The sequence below is a fragment of the Gallus gallus genome, chromosome 1 (assembly GCF_016699485.2).
Source record: "Gallus gallus isolate bGalGal1 chromosome 1, bGalGal1.mat.broiler.GRCg7b, whole genome shotgun sequence".
In the NCBI taxonomy this organism is placed as follows: domain Eukaryota; kingdom Metazoa; phylum Chordata; class Aves; order Galliformes; family Phasianidae; genus Gallus; species Gallus gallus.
The window spans coordinates 89,825,556-89,847,628 of NC_052532.1; the positions used below are offsets into that span (position 1 = coordinate 89,825,556).

General features: G+C 38.9%; 1 long non-coding RNA gene across 1 annotated transcript in view; it reads right to left on the minus strand.

The window, feature by feature from the left end:
* Positions 1-22,073, minus strand: part of LOC112530450 — a 31,893-nt gene that overhangs the window by 9,471 nt on the left and 349 nt on the right. The gene's annotated exons all lie outside the window — the stretch shown is intronic.

Consider the following 22,073-nt stretch of genomic DNA (forward strand, 5'->3'; position numbering starts at 1 on the left):
GCTCAGAGTGCTGCCTACATCTCTTCAAGGGATGTTGCCAAGTGCCCTCTGCTCCTCTGCAACACACTGTGGCCAGGGAGGATTTCCTCACAACCAGAGCCAGCACTGGGGCTGAGCTCTGTGCAGACCCATGCATATCCTTGTACCCTTGAGAGCTCTTCAGCAGGGACAGTAGAGTTGAGCCACTGATTAAACCACCTCGTAGAGCCTATAATTCAGTTTGGGGGATTGTTGTTGTTTTCATTCTTTTCTCTACTTAACGTGATTCTGCTGCAGCTGCAATAGTTAATGATGTGTTGAAAATTGAGCTGTTATTTAACATAGGGGAAAAAAAGCCTTCCCTCTGCTGGCTCCCCGTGGGCTCCCCGAGTCACTCGAAGGGGTCTGAAGGGGAGGAGGTTTGGCTGTTAGCTCAAGCAGCGTAGCCTGATGAGCAAAGCTTGGGAGTTTCATAAACAAATTTCTCGGCAGCTGCATCCCACCCAGGTTGGTGATGGGAGGACAAACTGTAGCTCTGTGAGATGTGACTGGAGATCTCATCGGTTACTGTGCTCCTGGCTTTCCTCTGCAGTAAGTGGAACCACAAGCATTTTCATGCATGCAAAAAGGGACTTTCAGTTTAGGATAAAGCCATTTGCTTTGCTTTGTGTTTGGCAACCAAGGTGTTGACATTTGTCTGGTCTTATTTTATTGTGTTTCAGTCACAGCTGTAGACATTCTCCAAACCAGTTATTGCTCACAAATAAACATGGACGTGTAAGCCATTTGCTAGCTAACATATTTACTTTTCCAGTGTGAAGCTAATGAGTGACATCATTCCTTAGCAGCTGTCCTGGTTGCTCCCACAAGGAACACATCTTGAGATAGAAAAAAAGAGACCAAAATCCCATAGAATGATACCAAACGTACACATTTAGCTGAGTAATTAATTGAAATAATAAATGACTCATTTCAGCAAGATCACGAGTGAATCAGAATCTTGGACATCCTGTCCTATGCAAAGAGCCCTGAGAATGTTTGTTTAAGTGGGAAACATGCTCTGCAAGGAAATGGGTAACGAGGGACCTCAGGAGTTCAAAGCTAAAATCCTGCAGAAGAAATACCAAAGCCCAAGGCCATGCCCTTAATTGGCGTACACCATTGGTTACAACCTATGTACATCAAAGATCTGTCTCTCAATGCTTGTTCAAATTATTTGATCGTCTTGAGCTTGCAGAAATTGATGTAAATTGATTTTAGTCTGTAAGAACTTCAGTCTCTTCAAGCTCCAATGGCAGATAAAATAACAATAGAAAAATGGCCAGCTGGTTTTAGTCACATGGAAACAAAAAGGATAAAGATGTGTCTAAGTGTCGAAGAAATTGTCAAAACATTTAAGTATATATATATATATTTAAGATTAAATCAAAATTGCTTGTCTCATATCACCAAAGGCTCCGGAGAAACAGATCTCCGGAGGTATATTGTAGCAGCAGCAATCAGGCTAACTCTTTATTTGGCAGTGGAAGCTAACTCTTTTGTTTGGCAGCAGCTTCAGCAGTGTTTGTGAGAGTTGAGTAACAATATTTTTTTTCAACATGCATGTTTTCTACATCTGAGAGATAAAATTTGACCAAAAAATGACACAAGGAGGTATCTCCAGAATCCACAAGTGAGGTACTATATCCCATTTACAGCATGCTCTGGGGCAACTTGTCAACAGAATTGCTTCTCTCAGCAATGTCTGGTGGAGCTGCAGACAGAAAATCCCAAAGAAACATCAGCTACGCCTAAAATAACAACAACAAAAAGTCATTCTCAAGCTATTTTTGAAGGAGATATCTACTTCTCCAATTGTATGGCAATAAAGCTGTCACAGACTCGAGCAGCCAGTTGGCCCCAGAACGCAGCGGTTCTGACCTGTGTGTTTGCATAAGTCAGATGTAGAACTTGTAGTACAAGCATCTCCGAGAATAAGAGCTTAGGTGGTCAGCTGTGGTCAAGCAATGCTTTTCTTATGTCTTATTTCCTTGCAATGTAGGAGAAGTACTGAACACAGTGAGAAGTATAACTCTCCGCTGAAAATATTCAAGTTGCTCATGGTTAGGGACATCCTCTGTAGTGTAGTCGTTCCCCACAGTACACTGGGGTACAGCAACAGCTATTGGGGAAGCTGAAAGGGATAACAAGGACTGTGCTGAAGGGCTACCTGTTGAAAAACCTTGGCCTTAAACTCTGCAGCAATGTAGATAACTTTAGAGGACTTCTTCTTACTCATTTGTTTCAGTGGGAAAAGGATTAGCCCTTGAAGAGCCCTTGGATCTATGAGTGCAGCTCTGCTCCTCTCCTGTGCTCATACTCCATATCTCTAGTTAGTTGCCCTTCAAAATTATGTGCACCATAAAACAGAGCAGGAGAAGCCATTGTTTGCTTGCACTTTTAATGGGCAAAACCTTTTGTTCATCCTTTATTTATTTATTTATGGTGGAAGTATCTGTGGTGGGAATGAACCACCACAGAGTCACTCTGAAGTGCTTCAATTTAATGATTTGCTACCAGTGTCTGGCTAGTTATAATGACTCCCAAGGAGCTTCTCAGCCCTAGTTTCCCTGGTTAACGCTTGTTAACAGCATCTACAAGACACTACCTATCTGGAAGCTTGTGTAAAATGAACTGGTGTCACAGCACTGTTTCTAGTAGACCTCATCACATGGGGAATATGAGCAGCATATGTGTCCCAAAAGCCTTTTTACTGTGTGGACTCGATCTCATCAATTGCTGCTAGTTTCCTTGCTTTAAATTACCCCACACATAGCTATTCAAAATTACTGTGTATCTAGTGTGCCTAGTTGGATATCTTTTGATAGGACACAAATATGTATTTAAAAAAGAGGAAGGGAAAGCCTGTGCCTAATTATCTGATTCTCATACCAATATTAGGTATAAATACATTTCAGCAGTGCTCTGTTTAGCAGCTTTGTGGAACTGGAACAATTTAAGCCCACAACAAATATAAAGCCTCAAAAGGGACGTAGCAAACGTTAACCAAACTGGTTTCCCCCTTGCTTCTGTGGCGTTGATTTGAAACACGTAAGCCCCGCTAGACTTTGGTTTTTCACTTGTAGGCAGGAAGTTTATTAAAAAGGAAAAATACATACAGCAGGAAAAGAGAGGGCTCTGGTGCTTTCCAAGTCAGCATTTACGTGACTCGGGTTCATTTTGAGAAGAATAATTTATAGTGGTGTGAATAAATAATAGCAGTGAGTTCTGGCTGTCCAAATACGATACACAATACCCTGGGAAAATTTCCTCTGCTGCGTGCTAATGACTGATTGTTGGCTTTTATGTTGCGAGCCACTGTAACGAGTAAATCATCTGAAAGTAACTGACGTGCTCAGGTTTGTTTAGGCAGCACGTGTCAAACTGCATCTTCGAGTCAGTGTGAGATATGAGTTCGGTTTACTGCTGCAGTCGGTGTGGTCTCCCTGTCTGCCTTTGTAAGCAGTCACACAAGATCGGCTGCTGAACTTAAAAAAAATCAATGGTTGAGTGTAATTTGCGTAGCACACATTTGCCGTTTTGTCAGTGTCACTTCTTGTGGAAATAAATTTGGACATTGGTTGGGTGCCTAACTCATCTGGGAGGATCATTCATGGTAATTTTAAGAGCAATGGTGAAAACATATTCCCTCATCTATTCAATTTGTGTGCAGAGAAACATTTCCAGTCTGTCATTACTCACATCTTGTTGACTGCTCCTCTAGCTGTATCTGTTCAGTGTAAAGCTTTCTTTTTTCTCATTGCAGCTTTACTGAAATGACTTTTTCTATTATTATTTAATCATCCAGATGAGAGTGTTATATGCTTTCCTCCTTACCTACCACTGCTTCTTAGCTATATGAGAAAATTTTGAGAGTTTATAATGAAAGGAAACTATATAAAGCATTGTTTTCATTTTCAGTTGCATCTTTTTATTGTTGGTAGCAAGTGGCCTTTTGAAAATTGACTTCTTTCTGTATCATTTGCAAAGGAAGGTAAAATGCTTGGGCAATATAGGAATTGGACATTGTGAATTTTCCCCTGCCCAGAGAGGTCTAAGCTGCTTGTGCAGATGACAAATTCACCTGCCTTGAATGTCTTGTTTTAATATCCAGGGACTGAGGTCTACTGTTAAACAGAGCAAGGTAGGAAGGAAGTAGTGTCTCTGTTAATTTCCGACTTTTAACAAGGGGACAATTTCTTCCATGTCACAAATTAGATTTTCTTTTCACGTTTCTTCCAACTGAATGACAGAGTGGGTTTGGGTTTTGAGCTGTTTGATGTGAACATCTGTTCTTAACTGGATTAAGAGCCCAATCCCATTATGTGGGGGGTACCAAAATCTCACCCAGTTACATTAATAGCTATGGGTCAGTGCAGATCTGAGCCAGTCTTGAGGTGGTGACATAGATTTCAAAGGTTTCATCTTTATTTCCAGTTCCTTGAGCCAGCCAGTTCCTCCCTCTGACAATCATCTTAGCCAAATTGGCTTTTTTCATTTTTTCCTTTCCTTTGCATATCTTCATGGATTGATGATCCTACACAATGAAGCAAGGCAAGAAACTAATCCACTGATGGTTGATAAGATGTTGTGACACTGAATATGTTTTTCACCCCTGCTTTAATGTATCATGAAGTGTTTGCATCTATTTAACTTGGTATCGTTCTGGCCAGTGGTACCCTATCTGCCTTTGAGCTCAACTCTAATCGCTTGAGGTGCCAATGCCCTAATCCAAATTCAGCATTCAGTGAGCAATTTATATGGTGGTCATATACATAACTTCTTACCATCTGTCATCCCTGTGACTTTTACTGGCCCAATGCAGTTTCCATGGTAGTCAATGGAAATTTTTGAGGCTGATTTCACAGAGCAGAACATTCAATAGGGGAGAGAGAAAATCACTGAGGAGCACACTTTATTTTCCTTTCTCTGTGTTGTAGGGAAAATGCTGTAACCTCCACCTAACAGTTTGCCACTGCTGTCCTCAGATTCATCCCATATTTGTAAAGGGATGGAGTATTTTAAAACTGGGTCTTTCAAACACCAAGTTTGAAAGGCAGTATGAGAGCTAGCAGTTTCAGTCCTTTTGACCCTCTTAAGAGTGAGATGAAGATTTCATGAGAATAAAGAGAGCTACAGTATTCTGAAGTGACTTGCACAGATTTTTTGACTATCATCTTTTTCTTCTCTCTACAGTTTATTCTTCATCTGTGCCATAAAAATCACTTTCCCTCCTCTGGAGAGATTGTCCCTGTCCCATGCCCTCTTTACTCTCAGTTTCTCTGACCCTCTTTTTACCTTTCTTTTCACACGGTACACAATTTGGGTTGTTTTCAAACAAATGTGAACTTTTACTTTGTTCTGATTTTATTTGTGGCCTGAAAAACAAAGCACATTAACTTGAAACAGACACTAAGTTGCCTATGGGGGTAACTTGTAAAGTACTGATGCTTGGAAAGTTCCCAAAAGAAAACAAAGCCCAGCAGTCTTGCCTTGTTTGTAGAGCTGATGGAGATCATTGACTCCTAAACCTTTGCCATCTCCTTCCAACCAGCCTCCTAAAATAACAAATACATGGGCTATGTCAAACAGTTATGGTCTTCTGAATCATGAGCCAGACGTAAGAGTGACATTTAGACTGTTCCTGCACATAAACACTGGTAGCTCCATTTTGGGGCAGTTCTGTCATGCACAGCGAAGCTGTGCAGATTTACTTCCACTAAGAATCTGGCCTCACGTCCCACAGTGAACAATGGATATGATGGATCTAGAAAACAAAGCTGACACCATGTGCATGAACTACATCTTTGATTATTTTTTATTGTTATTATTGTTTCTTGATGATACACCAGGCACTGAACAAACAGAGTAGTCATTTTCATGTGCCTGAAATTTAATTCAGAAAGTAAAGCTGATGGAACAAGCAGTGGGACCTGAGATTGGGCTAAGGCAAAGAGTGTGATTTCATAGTTGTGATACAGTCACAACTCAGTATCTTAGATGACTTATGATTTGAGACAGCCTGCAAAGCAAATGCAAGTCAGACTTGACCTCTCAAGAATGTTCCCTACCAAAAAGCACTGGGCAGCTCAGCGTAAACCATATCCTCTCTGACAGTAGTGCTAAGCATTCAAAGGTGCTTCTGATTGATTTGCATTTGAAGGAATGCATGCTGAAGATGTATTGCATATTAGATTTGACTTGGAATCTGTCTGACATGTAAATTAGAAGGGATCTTGATTGCAAAATACTCTTATTGTTGATTTCTCCTGCATGCTTACCTCAGTTATATTTGTTCATATTTGTTTGGCTTTCCTTACCATTCCTTCCTCCCATCTCTGTTTTACTTTCTTATACTTACTTGGGACACCATAAGGAATGTAGTTTACGTATACAGATATGACTATTCATCTAAAGAAAATAACTTATAATAGATAGTCATATAAAAAGAAGTGTTTTATTATTGTTCACTTGCTGTATGGAGTGGATGACTTCAGTAAGAAATGGGCCACTGAACACCTAATTTCTCCCTTGCAGTAGCATAGCCTTCTGGAGTGATTCCAAAGCAGGCAGTGGTTGTACACTGCTGTAACACTGATGGGTGAAGTGAGACATCAGTCCTGTGAATTTCCTATCGCAGCACCCCCCATTCTACTGCACTATGCAAATGTCTCACGTGCATTTACTGCTCTCAGCATTTCTTTTTCAGGCCCCAGCTATATAGAATTACTGAAGTCATCTAGGTAATAACTTGAAAGAAAATAGACTCATTGAATGAAAGATTTTGAAACTGCAATCAGCTCTTGAAAGAGGGAGTGAAATCAGGGATGAGTAACAGATGGTGATGGTGGCTAATCTTTCAGCCTATTATTTTACCATATGGGGGTCTATGCCACAGACTTTCATGCTGAAAATAAAACAGAAATTAATCATTATGTGACAATATATTATTTAAATAACTGTTGCAGTGATATTTGCCTCCGTCTAGAAGCCATATGTAAGAATATATGCTCCAAAACGAGATACAGCTGCATGTAGGCTGCTTTTGTGGTGACAGACATCATATGACTTCAGAGGAAAAATTGCTACACCACTTAGTTTACACAGAGAAAATGAATTTTCTGGCTATGCGAAGGAGTCTGTGAAAGGAAACCCACATAGAAACACCCGATGGATTCTAATAGGAAATGATAACTTCTCTATGGAATTGAATAGAGAATTACATCACATGCATAGGAGTCTATAGGATGGTTAAAAAGAGAAATGACTTCATTATGCGGACAGCCTCTCAGCTGGTCTATCTCCATTGGAGGCAAGAGTGCTCTGATGGCTGTTTTCAGCCGAGACACCTCCTGTTTTGAGCCTTTGCTTCTAGTCAACTGTAGTAAATGTCTGTAGTATTATGTTTAAATCCTGTTATCCTTCATAAGGCTCTTCTACAAGAAAAGTACCCTAAAATTAGTTGTATCTTTTCTGTTTCTTCTGTAAATTATTCTTGAAAATGCTATTAAGGTAAGATCAGTTTTCTAAAGGCAAAACAAAATGTATGTACTACATTTCTGTTTTATTTTCCTGGTAGCTAATTTGTCTGTGACTACATGTGATAAGGAAAAAGGCCAGCTCCCAAATGCTTCTGGCTCCTTCTGACTATTGGAGTGTGTTCCAGCACTCACTCAAGCTTAACTCACTTTCACATATGATAAAAATCAATTTTTAAAACAAATACTGGGCAATATTGGTTCAGGTGTTGTGTAATCATGACTAGAGGGAAGATAGGCTCAAGATGGATCATTTATTTTGTCCCACGTATCATGATCCAAACATGCAGAGAAAAACTCTTAAGAAGAGACCAGGAATCAGTGTATCTTTCCACTCACTTAAGTGACCTGACCTTTTAGTTGACTGAGGCACAGAAGACTGTCCTTAAGACAGAAGATAAAATTGGCCAAAACATACTACTAATATATAGCAGTTTGATATCAACTGCAGCCAGGAAGTCTTCATTTTAGTTTTTGCTTCAGGCATGCTTGCTTCCTTAACCAGCTCTTTGCCCCTTACCCACTAAGCTGTTAACACATCCCTATAGTTCTTTATGCTTAGTATTGCTGTCCCAAAGTTCAATGAACAGAAGGAAATGCATGAATAAAAGAAAAAGCATTCTTCTCCTCCAGTCCCAATTTATACGTTTGCCAAGAAGCTTAGTCTTTCACGGTTTATTCATATTCTAGGTACACTGATTTTGTATATAAAAAGAAAACAGTTTTTGCACTGCATTCTGAAAACACAACTCAGGTCTGTAACATGAGTTAGAGCCACAACTATGCTGCATGAGAATTTGAGTTCTCATTTTCAGTTTGTGCTCAGCCTAACCACGGCTAATGTGCTGAAATGCCATGGTCTGTTTGTGAGATCTTGCCAATGGCAGAATCAAAACTGCACTGGAGTATAAATAATTGTCATTAGTGTTTTCAAGGTGCATCATTATTTAGTGGAGTTGGAGCAAAAGGAAGCTAGAGTTCAAAAATTAACCAAGAATGTTTGAGAGGCTGAAGAAAAGCAGAGGTAAAGGTTACAGCTTTGGACTTAAACTTTGTTACCTCCAAAAATTGTTTCTTACCTCTTCTGTACTTCCATCTATTCTTTCCTGCCAGCCAAATGATAGACACTTTTTAACCTAAAATTCTGTGAGAAGAAAATGTGGGAGGAAATCCAAAGAATACAAGTCATAATGTACAAAAATGAATTAATCCTTACGAAATGATTGTTCAAATTAACCAAATGTTGTGGTTAGTAGTTAAAACAGCCATGGCCATGCTCTCTTTTCATTTAACTTTCTTTTAATGCTGATCCCTGTGTGACCCAGTGTGTTTGATCAGATTTTACATTACTATTCAAAGCATAGACCAAGCCTCTGACACTGTCTTTCAATTCAAAGAGCGCAAGTGAGTTGAACCGTAAAATGGTTCCAATTAAAATAGTGCATGTTAGAAGCTCTAGGATGAGTCTGAAGAGTGTTTGATTGTTGTTTTTTTTTCTTGCATTCCCCACATTCTACAATGCATTCCTCATTTGGCACTTTTTGAACTTTTGTTTTACCTCTAGTATCCTTTTCAAACATCAATAATCATTGTACTCTGTGAATTCAGGAAGATTTAAGTATTTATTTTGGTATAATAATAAAAGAAGAAGTCTAGAAGAAATCATCTGGCTGGTACTCAGCAATGTTTCCTGGATGATCATGGTGAGCTTTAAAGCACAGTACCACACAGAAAGTCTGATCTGCTGATCTTATAGTGATGTCTTTCATTTCCCAATGGGACTCTCAATCTTTAATGTGAATCTTTTCCTTTTATTTTGAGGATTTGAATGTTTTTTTTTTATTTTTTCTTTTTCTTTTTTTTTTCTGAAACCATTTATCATACAAACATAACTACATAAAGGGTTTTTAGTAGTACCTGAACATTCCTTCTAATTTCTAGAGAGAAATAAAGAGGGGAAAAAATGTGTGTTCGTTTAAAAGAAGAGTGATGATTTGTTCACATTTCAGTATAAGCCTGCCTATTGTATTTGTGAAACATACTTGAAAAGGCAAAAGCTGAAATTACAGTCACATCATCAAAACAGACCGATTCATGGTTTATATGCAGCTAATTGCTTGCTACTTAACCCACTTTTTAGTTGCATGTGCAGCCAGTTTCAATCTTTAAATGCTTTCAAGTTATTTCAGTAATATTAATTTGTTCCTCAATCAGAAGGGTGCCAATTCACTGGTCAGCTGTTAAAAAAAAGGAAAATAGTCATTGACAGCAGGCAGATTTCTTACTTCCATTTGATGTTTAATCAAAACTAAGGATTTCATGCAAACAGGAATTTCTCTTTACTTGAGGAATCCACATTATTTAACTAAATGTATGGATTTTGTGAAGTGTCATTTGCCATTATTATCTATTATTTATCTAGCAGCACCCCCTGAATGAATTAACCCACACTCTGCTTTAGCTTGTACTACCAGAGCTTGTAGTCTAAGCAGGAACATGCAAGCCCTCTTTTACTCAGGTAAGGAAGGTTTATCTCTTGTACAATTACAGAGCCTTCTGTTCTTCTGTGCCATATAATCACAGACATCTACTACTACCATGACCATAAAGTGAACTTGCATCCACTTCTAAAAGGATTCCAGACTTTTGCAGCTTAAACTTGAAATTACCACTCCTGCAGCTTTTTAAGATTATCTTATGAATTTCCTTATGTTATCTTACAGTGTATTTTAAAGCCATTTGGGACAGTTTGGCAGCTGCTAATGCATTGCTCTCAAAGCCAAATGAGTTTCATTGGTTAGCAGAGTTTGCTGAGGACTTGGCCTCTTCGGATTCCTGCAAAGGAAGACACTGAGCATTCAGCTACATGATTTTGTAACTCTTCACTTGACAGTTTCAAATGTGTTCTTCTGAGTTGCTTGGCCATTTGAAACTCTCAACTTCTGAATAAAAAAATGAGTGAAACAAACTAACGTGCCAGGTTGTACCTGCTCAGCACTGCCAACCGAGAATAATCATATTGCCAATATTTGAAGTTCTTCTGGCTGGGCCGTAGGGGTATTTAGGTGAACAATTCCATCGTGAGTAACTTGACTGCTCTCTAGAGAAGTTGTATGCTCATAAAAGCAAACAGCTTGTGAGTGTATTTCTGCAGAATTATGATTCCATATTTCAGAAAGTCTGTTTCCCATCTGTGACCTACCTACAGTTTAATAGAGCATCAGTTTATGTCTCTCTGTGAAACTTTGGTGAGGTAAAGGTTCAAATACCTATGAGAATTCATGACAATTTGACTTGGGCAGCTAAAACCTCTATGGGCATGTGGGCCAGGGGGAAGAGGATAAAGAAGTTGTGGCTTGCCTTCATCCTTCTGCTCAAATTTTGCTCATGAGCAGCATCAGTATTCGTTCTTAATGAGCTTGTACCTGCCCTGGAGTGGGGAGGCGTGCTGGGTGGAAAGCCACTGGCGGCAGCACTCCAACTGAGCACTGAGCCTGGCTTTGTACACCACAACCCTTCAAAGAGCACCTGAATTGCAGTTTGAAAGTCCACAGTCCCTCAGGGGTTCTGATCCATGCGGTGTGAAAATGAAAGATGAGTTTTATAAGTACAGGTTGATTCTTCAAGGAGCACGAGGGTCAGTTTCACAGTGCTGTATGCCACCACTTCAGTAAATCACTGTGCTTTCCAAGGACCTCCAGCTGTGTTGAGATTTTCTGTTGCCTCTCCTGGTATATTACTGGAGGAGGAAGGCAGCATCTTACACAAGGACTGTGATCCTATATTATCACAGCTCAGAAACTGACTACATGAAAGTACCTTTGGAGTAGAAAACTTTGATTTCTACATCTTTTAGCCAAATCTCTAGCCCTCTCTGGATTGCTATGGCCTGAAGTTGTAGGCAGGAACAATGAATAAATGATTCTGATTGCCAAAATACAGGATTACTGTTTTTCTGTTTCTGAAAATTAATAAATGAAAATATTTGTAAGATAAACTAGAAGTCTAATTCACTGGGATGTTTCTTTTAATTTATTTCACTGAGCCCTGGCAATAGCACCTGACACCTACAATTTTTGTGCTCTAATAGTCAAAACTTGCAAAAATCAACAGAAAATTTTAAACAAAGAGGCGATTGCTTTTAAAAGCAATAGGTGCACAGTAGCAATAGTTTCCATGTCTCTGTCTCTCGTGTTAATGTAAAATCTAATTTTCTAGCTTTAAATCCATTTTGAATCTTGCCTCTTTAATCTCTGTAAAATTTCTGGTGTTGACCTCCTACTTCTTGTGTAATTACTGCTAATGAAAATCTTAAATGCCTCATTGAATTGGAAAGCTATTAAATACATGTCATTCAGCCTCAGCTCTGGATTCCTCATTGTCTTTGGTGCACTTTTCCTTATAGTGACAAGCTATGAGGGTTAACGTACTGGCTGCACTGGAGAATCATTTGAACTATTGGCTACAGGTGGAGGCTGAATAAAAACTTCATCCTAAATGCCACCCATTGGTTCTTCATTTGACAGTATTATGCTAGCAAAGGCAAGATTTTCTGTGAAAAAAAGGGAAGAAAAATGCAGTTGATTTTTTACCCTCTTTCTTCCTTTTCCACAACCAGCACAGTCTTTTTGAGCTTTACATGATTAAGTCTGATCTGGGTGAAGGCTGTATTTAAGGAGTGAGAAGCAAATAAGATGTAAGTAAGACGTGCAAGCAACATTTTCATGAAGCTGGCAGGGCTAAATCAGTGTGAGATGTGGCCCAAGATGTTTTTTTAGCTATTACTGCTTGGAATTGGAGAAAACTTCTACAGGGAATTAAGACTTGAGTCTTGTGTCTGTATCCAAAAGCTTTAGTTGGTTTTGTCCTTCACTAAATGGATGTTCAGACATTATTTCCTGGCTCCAAAGCTGAGTGAGAGAGTGGTCTGTGGTTAAGGCACTCACGTGTGGCCTTTGAGAGCCTGTTCTGCTGCTCTACAGATGTCCCATGTGACCTTTGTTGTGCTACTCCTCCTCCCTGTATATCTCAGTTTCTCATTCATTTTACGGTTATTCTTTATTGCTTCTGGGAATACTGTGAGGACGAGTAAGGTAAGAAAGGTGTGTGAGATTTGCTATTAAAAAAAAAGTGAGAGCTGGTAGTTGGAACAGACTGTTGTGGTACAAAAGAAAAGCCCTTGAAGCAGTTTTTGCCCAGCTGGGGAGTTGTTGACTCTCATAAAATATGACTGGATTTTCAGCATGACTCCTGCTATTGCTAAAACACTTCAGTCTTGGTTCTGATTTCCCAAATGAGAAGCTAGGAATGATGACGACCAATGAGTGTTACTGGTCTCATATGTAGCTGAAAGAATGAGTGGAAGACAAGAGAATGGCTGAAGCTACGAGAACTGATTCTCATAGCTTCTTCAAGAAGTGGGCAGGTGGAGAGCGTAACCCTCTTCCCTTTCAAGTAATAGAAAAGAAAAATCACAAATGTCTGTAGAAGTGAAGCCTCCTGTTGTTTTTTTTTTTTCTTTTTTTCTTTTTCTGAAGGAAAAACATACCTCAGGAAGGATTTGCTGAGGAACTTGCTTTCAATTAACTGCATGGCCAGACAAGATCAAAGGAAATTAGCTGGGACAGGAGGGAGACAAACAGACAGAATGTCTGACTGACTCCACGATTCAGAGAAAAATTATAAACTGTAAGAGAAAGATTGAGGACATCTCTGAAGACTGTGCCATAAACCCAAGGATGCTCCACTTTGTTGAGGAAACAGAAACAGATGTGCTCATTTTATTGATCTGCAGCCTAATATCTCACATACATATAAAAGTCTTTTCTTGAAGATGCCTTCACAGAGATAGTTTGGATCCCTTGACTCTCATTTTGCCCTGAAGGGTTGTTTGTAAGCCCTGGGGTATACAGAAGTGCAAGGCCTGGCCTTGGGGTATGTAAGCCTCAGGCATGGGATCAGTTGTTGCTGGGTCATTGGGTCCCCACATAGTAAGTCTGATTCCATTTCCATGAAGGCAGCATTACCCATGAGGGGTAGGTGGCAGGCCTTGGGAGGACTATGGACACACAAAAAAACAGGGCATATTAATCCAGGAGAGAGCAATACTGTATGCTGGAGCAGGCCAAGGCACGTATTGGGTGGTAGCAGCAGCAGTTCTCCCTGTGTGGTGGGATGCCAGGGCACCTTTTGTCATGCTTTTATTGCACAGCAAACCCCCTGGATCTAATTCAATTTAGTCTGGCTTTTAGGAAGAAACAGTCCTCCTAACTCTGGCTGGCCACCCACCTCTTGCTCTCATCTGACTGGTCTGCTGCCTCACCACTTCTGGGTCCTCCAGCCCAATGAATTCCACTGTATGGACTGCAATCAGTTCTTCACTCAAGAATCTCAATTTTTTTTGGAAAAGAAATACATTTTTGGCCTCTGTGGCTTTAGAGAAACATCTTAAATATGTGAACTTTCTATAATGTGAAAGAGGGTGGACAAATGAAAAGAGCCCAAGATTTATTATTTTTAAGTCCAGGGCATACTTTTTAGTATCACCTAGAAATCTTCAAGCTTGACTTCTTATTTCTTTTCTTTTCTTCCTTTTTTCCTTTCTTCCTTTCTTCCTTTCTTCCTTCCTTCCTTTCTTTCTTCCTTTTTTTCCTTTCTTTCTTACACCTTGAGGCAGTAGTAACGCTATAGAAAAAGAGAGAAGTGAAGAGGCCCTCTACATCTGGATGTGTATCTGGAGCTGTATAGTGGAAGTGAAAGGGATTATTTCTGGTAAATAAAGTGTGTACTTCTGGCATCTGGATTCTGGGAGAGTTTCTAATCTCAAATTTCCTTTGTGTCAGCTCATGTAACCAGAATTACTAGAAACTCATCCCTCTTATCCCAACCTTCTGTTTGTCATCTGTATAGAACTCTGAAATTCCAAACATGTTGGTGTGAACCTGTGCAAGTCCTCTGGTTGCAGGAAAATCTTTTTATTTGTGGGATTTTTTGTCTTTTCTGATCAGGTGCACAGCACAAGCCTGGTTCCCACAGCTGAGAGGAAGCCGTTTCTTGGTGTTCACTCTCTTGGGCAGCAATCACAATTTGTCAGGAATGCGGTTTATTTTGTAATTCAGCATTTCCCCATAGCACAATAGTGTAACGCCTGTGTGAATATTTGTTCCTACTAAACTGTTGGAAAAAATAAAACATGGTGGAGGTCAGAACAGTTGCAGCCTAAGGTACTTATAGGAACAAACCTTTTCTTCCCTTGTCCTTGAACCTGGTCCAACTGTGATTGAAACTGCCAGTATGACTCCCATTGACTTCTGTAGGAATAATTCCAGACCTTAAATACTTGTAGTTCCTGGCAGGTGCTATATTGGCAGTGATCATCTATTTACATATTCACATGGAATATTAGAGATAAAACAGCGCTGTCTTCATTGCTTAAGTACAAACCTTGAGGGACAACAGCTGGATGTCAAATGGACATCGGTTGCTGTGCTCCTGCAATCACTGGTTTCTCAGATTAAATGCTGTTAAAGGAACCAGTGTTGTTTTTAATTTTTTTTTTCTGATTAATTCTGTATTTTATCCACTTACAGTGTTAGGCTAAGGTAATTGACACTATCTCCTACCCACTCTCAAGCAATCACAAGGTAAGAAGAGGTTAATGTGACAGATCCAGCAGCAGTGCTTTTTGCTTTCTGGGTCTTACTGAAGTCTTTAAGAGTAAGCACTTAGAACAAGCAAAATATATGATATTTGTTACTTGCAGTCCAGGGACCCTGAGGCTGGCCAGACACAATGAGGGGTCTTAAAGTGGTTTCTTCCTTTCTGTGTAAATATGGAAGGGACTGATCTTTGTGCAGTTTGGACTTGGGTGTGTTATTTTTAGTTTTTAGGACTTTCTGAAAAGTAATGAGGACAAAGTGTCCCAGGGAGAAAAGCAATGTTGGTTTGTTTGGTGTTATTTTTAAAAGAACAGAGAGTATTTCACATAATTGTTGGCCAGTTGTAGTATTATGAAAAACAACAACAGAAATTAAGAAAACAGGAATGTAGAGCAAGCAGCTGTAACTTTTCCCCCATGTTCTTTTTATTTCATTTGGAGGGAAAAAAGACCAGGATAAGAAATAATGCAGGAAGTGTTTTTTTATTGAATGTACATAGCCTGATAGTGAAGAATGAGGTGATTATTAAAATTTATCCTTTCCTATATGGAAATTAGGTGATCATATGTCTATCCCCACCAGGAGGCAATGCAGTTGAAATGACTGTTGAACTATTTACGCAGTGATAGCTCTTATTTAAGCTGCCACTGGTAGAGAACTCCATGTATTACAGCCCTCAGCCTACCACGTTACATGAACAAAACAGGTGGAAATGCAGACTCAAAGAAAATAAAAATAAAATTATTGTTTATGAAGACTGTAGGATGTAAGCTCATGTTTTGGGTGGACTGCATGAAATATCTGAAATGTATTTTGGTAAATTGCACTTCAGCATAATTCATTTAGCTGGAGAAAAAACAATTGATCACTTTATTTATTGCAGTGTAGAATCATAGATCAGTAAGATTGGAAAAAACCTCTAAGATCATCCAATCCAACCATACACATAGCACTAGTATTTCCCACTAACCCATGTCCCTCAGTACAACATCTAAATGTTTTTTGAACACCTCCAGGGTCGGTGACTCCACCACCTCCCTGGGCAGTCCATTCCAACACCTGACCACTCTCTTAGAGAAGGATTTCCTAACATCCAACCTGAACCTCCCCTGGCACAACTTGAGGCCAGGCATCTGTCCATTTACATGAAGCTTTTAGATTTTAAGAGTGGCTCCCATTTTTTTTTGCCCCACATAGAATGGCAGGTTGCTTTAGCTTTACAGCAACCCCCTTGCCTTTTTTTCTGTGTCATTGACCAACTTGATTCTACACAATAAAGGTGACTGGAATTTGCAGGTGTGTTCATTACACATCATTTCTCACTTGTTTTGAAGCCATTATTTGGTTCTGGTCAAGAAAACTACAATTTGAAAATAAATAGTAGCATATATTGTATTGCAATCTGGAAACAATGGTCATGATAACACTGTTCACACAGTTTCATTCTGTAAACTGCTTTTTTTTATTATTTATTTATTTATTTTAGCACAGTTATTTAACTACGCTACACTTTTCCTGGTGCCAATGTTCAGTTGAGCAGAAGTGAAGCTGGAGTGAGTATGTTTAATGAGACTATTAATCAAGGAGTTCCAGGGCCATAGTCAATGAGTCTGCAGACAGAGACTGTACTGTCTGAGAAATACTTTGTCCTATAAAGGAAAAAGTGTCAGGTAGTCCACATAATAATTTGTGATCTACAGTATTTTAACTTCTGAATAGCGTTGTGTTATAATGCTCTAGAAGATAGACACAAATGATCTTCTGAAATGAAAGAGTGACAGACAGAGTCCATAGTGCCTGTTAAATGTAATCTTAAACTTGACTATGTGCAAAATAACTAAACCATAAAAATCTTTAAAAAATAAAATAACCACTATCACCTAATATTTATACACTGTTATAGTGGTTAATAATGTTTTGCAATAATGTATGTGCATCTCTGTCTTTTCAGGAGTATCCTGATTGCATGAATGATATGCATAGAAACTCTCATCACTTGAGGAGTCCATTACGGAATTATATCTTTAACTCACGTGCAAAACTAATCATATGAAGAATGTTCATGCTGTAGTTGGTTGAGAAGAACAATACAGTAGTAAGTCAAAAAGCTTTTTGTCTTTTTTTTTTTTAATCCACTGATGCTTTATTCTATCTGAACTCATCACTAGGAGACATCAAAAATCTTTACAAATTGAGTTACAGAGGTAACATGATAGGGATGTGCATAGAAATCTAAGCTTTGATTTACTTATTTTTAATTAGTAAGTGCTCTGTGTAGTGCAGCGAAACAAACGTGCTTGGTAGAGTTTTAAAGTACTTTATGAGAAAAGTTCAGGTTTTGAAGCATTTAAGTCAATGTAATTGCCTTTGACATGTCTGCTGCTTTTCATATTTTTCTCTCCAAAATATATTTCTCTTTTTTGCTGCCTCACTCTCCCTGTGTATCTGATCTCTTTCACCTTCAGATTATGTTTCTTAGTATTTCCAGCCTCCACCTCATCAGTAAAGCTTCAATGAACAATACTGTTTGAATCAGAAATTTAACACCACCATGAAGGACACCATCAGGTCTAACTACACTCATAGGACAATCATGTAGATATCCACGTGAGCTTTAAACTGGCTGGATTCAGTAGCAATGCAGGTCTAACCACCATATGAATCAGCATGTGTTCCTGTAGCCTACTAAGAAAGTTCTGCAGGATAGATGCACACTAAGTCTTGCAAGACCTTCTTCAATGGGAAGTTACACTGACCAATAATTTTGAGGATCCCTGCCTTAGATCAGGATACTCAGGTTTAGAAGGTCACTGCTGATTGAAAAACTTAATCTTTTAACATCTCTGATACATAATTAATTATACGCTTTTATGTATGTGTTTTCTTTGTACTGTGTTTGGAACCAGAATGGCCTTCCTTCTCTACCAGTTAGTTGAGATCTTCTGTGCCAGAGGAGCTTTTGATTATGATCTGGATTCACAATTGATGTAAGTGTGGAGATTAATTAAGTGAAGAAGGCATACCCCAGACATTTATAATTAACACTTCAGTTGGGTATAAACCAGGGCTCCAAAGATGAAAGCTTAATGCTTGAATGATTTACTGAATCACACATTCCCTTTCAGCCACTGTTTTAAGGGCATGGTCTTTGCCAGCTCCATGCACATACTTTGAGAATTATGCACTTCAGAGCTTCTTGCATGATCAATTTTGCAGTATTTTTTTCCTAAGTGCCATGGTGCATGGTTGTGTTTAATTCTTTGAACTTGTATCAATTCATCAGACTTGATTAAACCTTTTAGACCTGCGTGTAGATTCTTTGCATATTGAAGAACTTAATCTCATACCTAAATGTTTCTACCTCCGGGGTCCTCACATGAAAGTTATTCTCCATAATCTTTTCAGATGCTTTTTAAGTACATTCTGGAAAACTACGATGACCTTAGGGGGCATCTAAATAAGATGGGAAAATTTACTCTGAGCCTTAGTTTTTCTACTAGAAGGTGGACAAGTTTTTCAGTTTCAAACTTTCAAGAACTTAGGTTTTGTTTTTTTTTCTAATTTTCAGAGAGAATATTTGGAATCTGATCCAATACCTAAGTCTAAAAGAGCTGTGGATAAGAAGGGAAGCCTGTATGGCTAAAAGCAAGCGAAGGAGGTCATTAGAAGTAAAAAGACATTGTTCAGTAAGTGAAAATCCAAGTGAAGAACATAGACAAAATAATAAAGCTTCTGGCAAGCTTAATTTGAAGTCATAATAAAACTAGCCGAGAAAGATTCTGAGGAGCAAGGGTGTAAGACATGATAATAAAAACTTTTTTAAGTACATCAGAAACAGGAAGTTTGCCAGCAAATTGATGGAGCCAATATATTACTGGAATGCAAAAAGACCACTTTAAAAATATAGGTCTTCAACAAAAAGATTCAACAGATGTTCATTATGGAGAGGCTTGAGGAAGTTCCCCTGTTGGAGCCATACTTTGTTGAGGTCTGCCATGAGAAGCTAGATATTCCGTGAGGTCGCTTCCAACACAAACCTTTTTATGATTCTGTTCTGTTAAGTGGTTTGATAGTAACGGAGATGAGAATTAATCAAAGGGATATGGGCTACAGTGGAAAAGTGCAACTTGCACAAAAGCTCTAAGGAATCTCAAAGAGTAGTCAACTATTCTTGTATCTCTGCGCTTAAGAAAGTTTTAGGGGTGTATGACAATCTGTATGTGATACTGCTTTTAGGAAAGTGTTTGGGACAGTCAGGAAAGTACAGATTTGCAGATGACTTCCATACTTCTGTAATCCTCCCTTACTGTAGTAAAAGCAAGGCAAAGAAAAGAAACAAACCTATGCTTATCAGAGAGCAAAAGAGATCGAGTTTGAGGCCCGTTTATTTTGTATGGGTAATTTAAATGAGGCAAATAGCAAGATCTGGGGGGTCATTTATTGACTGACACTTACTGCGATACTGGATGTATATTCATTTGGCATATGAGAATGAAATTCTTTGAAAATATTCTGCGTAGTTACTTAGATGCCATTGGTTTTAAATGTTTTTCATTCTTTTTAACATAATTGTGTGCTATGGCACAGTTCTGTTTCCTGTGTGCTTCAAGGCACTTTACTTTCCAATTGTGGTAAGCTTTCAACCTGAAATGTAAGGTCATGAGGGAGGCAAGAATCTTACAGAAGATAAACTAATAAATAGCTCTCAATAATTTGGTTAAGTTAAAAGATACATGTAGCCATCTACTTCCAAACAGCAAAGGATGAATCAAAAACACCAAAAGCTGGCTTGTTCTTTTTCTGAGTAAGGCAGTACTATGTCTAGTTTTTTACAGCAAAACAATTATTCCTATGTAATTGTTCCAAATTCAATTTAAAAGTAATACTGTTTTTTATCACTGCTTGGCTTTTGACAGGAAACTGCCTTCTATTCTAGTTTAAAGCCTTACCAGACCCTGAGTCTAAATCAGTCTCATGCACTGCACAGTTGGGATAAAGAGTGAAAGGGAGGAAGTAATAGTACCTAAAAATCAAATGGGGACTGTGAGACATTTGGTGGTTCATATGTCTGGGAGAAATGCTGGTGTTCCCACTTCCCTATAGAACTGATCTGGCTGATTTGAGAGACAGGCCTCAGCTCTGTTCCCCATCCCTGGTACTCAAGGGAAAAATAAGGATAAAGTTTATTGTAAGTGATATTTTTGGTTAAGACGTACAACGGCCACCTGGTCCCTGCCTGATTGCCAGCACAAACCAGAGCAGACAGTTCATATCCCATTTCCCCTGCTCCTACTGGAGCTCTGGAAAGCAACAACAACAACAAAAAAAGTGTAGAGCTGTGCACATAATCTTTTCTTCAAGTCCTCTTTCATTTCTTGGTTCAAAATCTGCCATCAGTGTGGGGGCCAGAAGCATGACTGTGGAAAGAGACACTTTTCTGCCTATCTTGTGTCTCCTCAGAGGCTTCTGCATAGAATATAATTTAATGTGGCCGTTTTTGCCTTCTATACACAAACTATCCTCTGACCTGTAATTTGGTAAGATCTATGTTGGTAGAGCTGCATTCAATAATAGCCCAGTCAAAGCTCTGACTACTGTGCAATAAAATTCTTTTTATCTGTGCCGTACTATGCTGTGGCTTAGAAGTATTTTGAATGTCAAGATGTTGCCAAAGATGCCTGTTGATATAAAGCAGATGTGCGCTTTTCATTCCATTGCATGTTGTCTACATGGGATGGTGTTGATATTTATACATTGACTTATGACTTTCTTTCTGAGTTTGGACTTGGTTTTATTTACAATGCCCGAGTCTCATTGTAGTCCTCAGCTATGGGGTAGTGTCTTCAGTGCTCAAGCTTTGACAGGGCTATATGAATTTATAGGAAATCTCTGTAAGAAATAGTGAATGGGAATCCAGTGGTACGTAACAGGATCTCAGGCTTTTACTTACAATCCCCTAACACACCTTATATAATATCTCTTCTGGTTGGTTGATTGAGTGAGTTTGGGTTTTTTTGTTTGTTTTTGTTGACATTTTTCACATTTGCTATTTGTGTGCTCATTACAATGAGTATCGTATAGAGTCATGTAACTCTATATACATCTTTAGAATGTATCCATAGTGGTTCAGATAGGTAGTCATGTCCTTTCTAATAATGTGAACGGCTGCCTTCAGTTTCCTTTACAAAAAACCTTAATCTAGGTGCTATGGGTGCTAGAATTGCCTGAAAAGCCTTCAGCAATGGTCAGACCATTGACAGATACTTGCAAATACAACTAGAGGGGATAATTTGCTTACCTGAGGTTACCATCAGAGTATATTACTGATGTTTTTTAGTTTGTCTTATTAAAAAAAAAAAAGAAAAAAGTACATAAAAAAGTAGTTTCTGTCCAGTACACTTCAGATACTCATTTTTCATTTATGAAAACCATACCTATCCAGACTAATGATATTCCTTGCTACTATCCTTATTTGCTACTTATCATTTTATGTCTAATTTTTAAGACTCCGAGATAGGCCTTCCTATAATACCCTTTAACGCAAAGATAACAGTGAGTTTACCCCCATCGCTTCAGATGCCACTCCACAAAATCTTCAAATGCTGTTTCAAATGGGCAAGCCAAATTAGATGTTCTGCCTTTTACTGTTCTGGAGAGAAATCTTGTGCGCCCGTAAATAAAGAAATTAAAATTAAAAAAAATGAAGAGAGAGGAAAAAAAAGAAGAAGAAGAAAAAAGAAAGAAAGAAAATAAAAGAAAGAAGAAAAAGGATAGAAAAACACAAAGACGTACTCCCTCCCCCCCCCCGCCGCCGCAGAGCAGGAGGAGCGCAGGCGCGGCCCCGGCTCCGCTCCCGCGG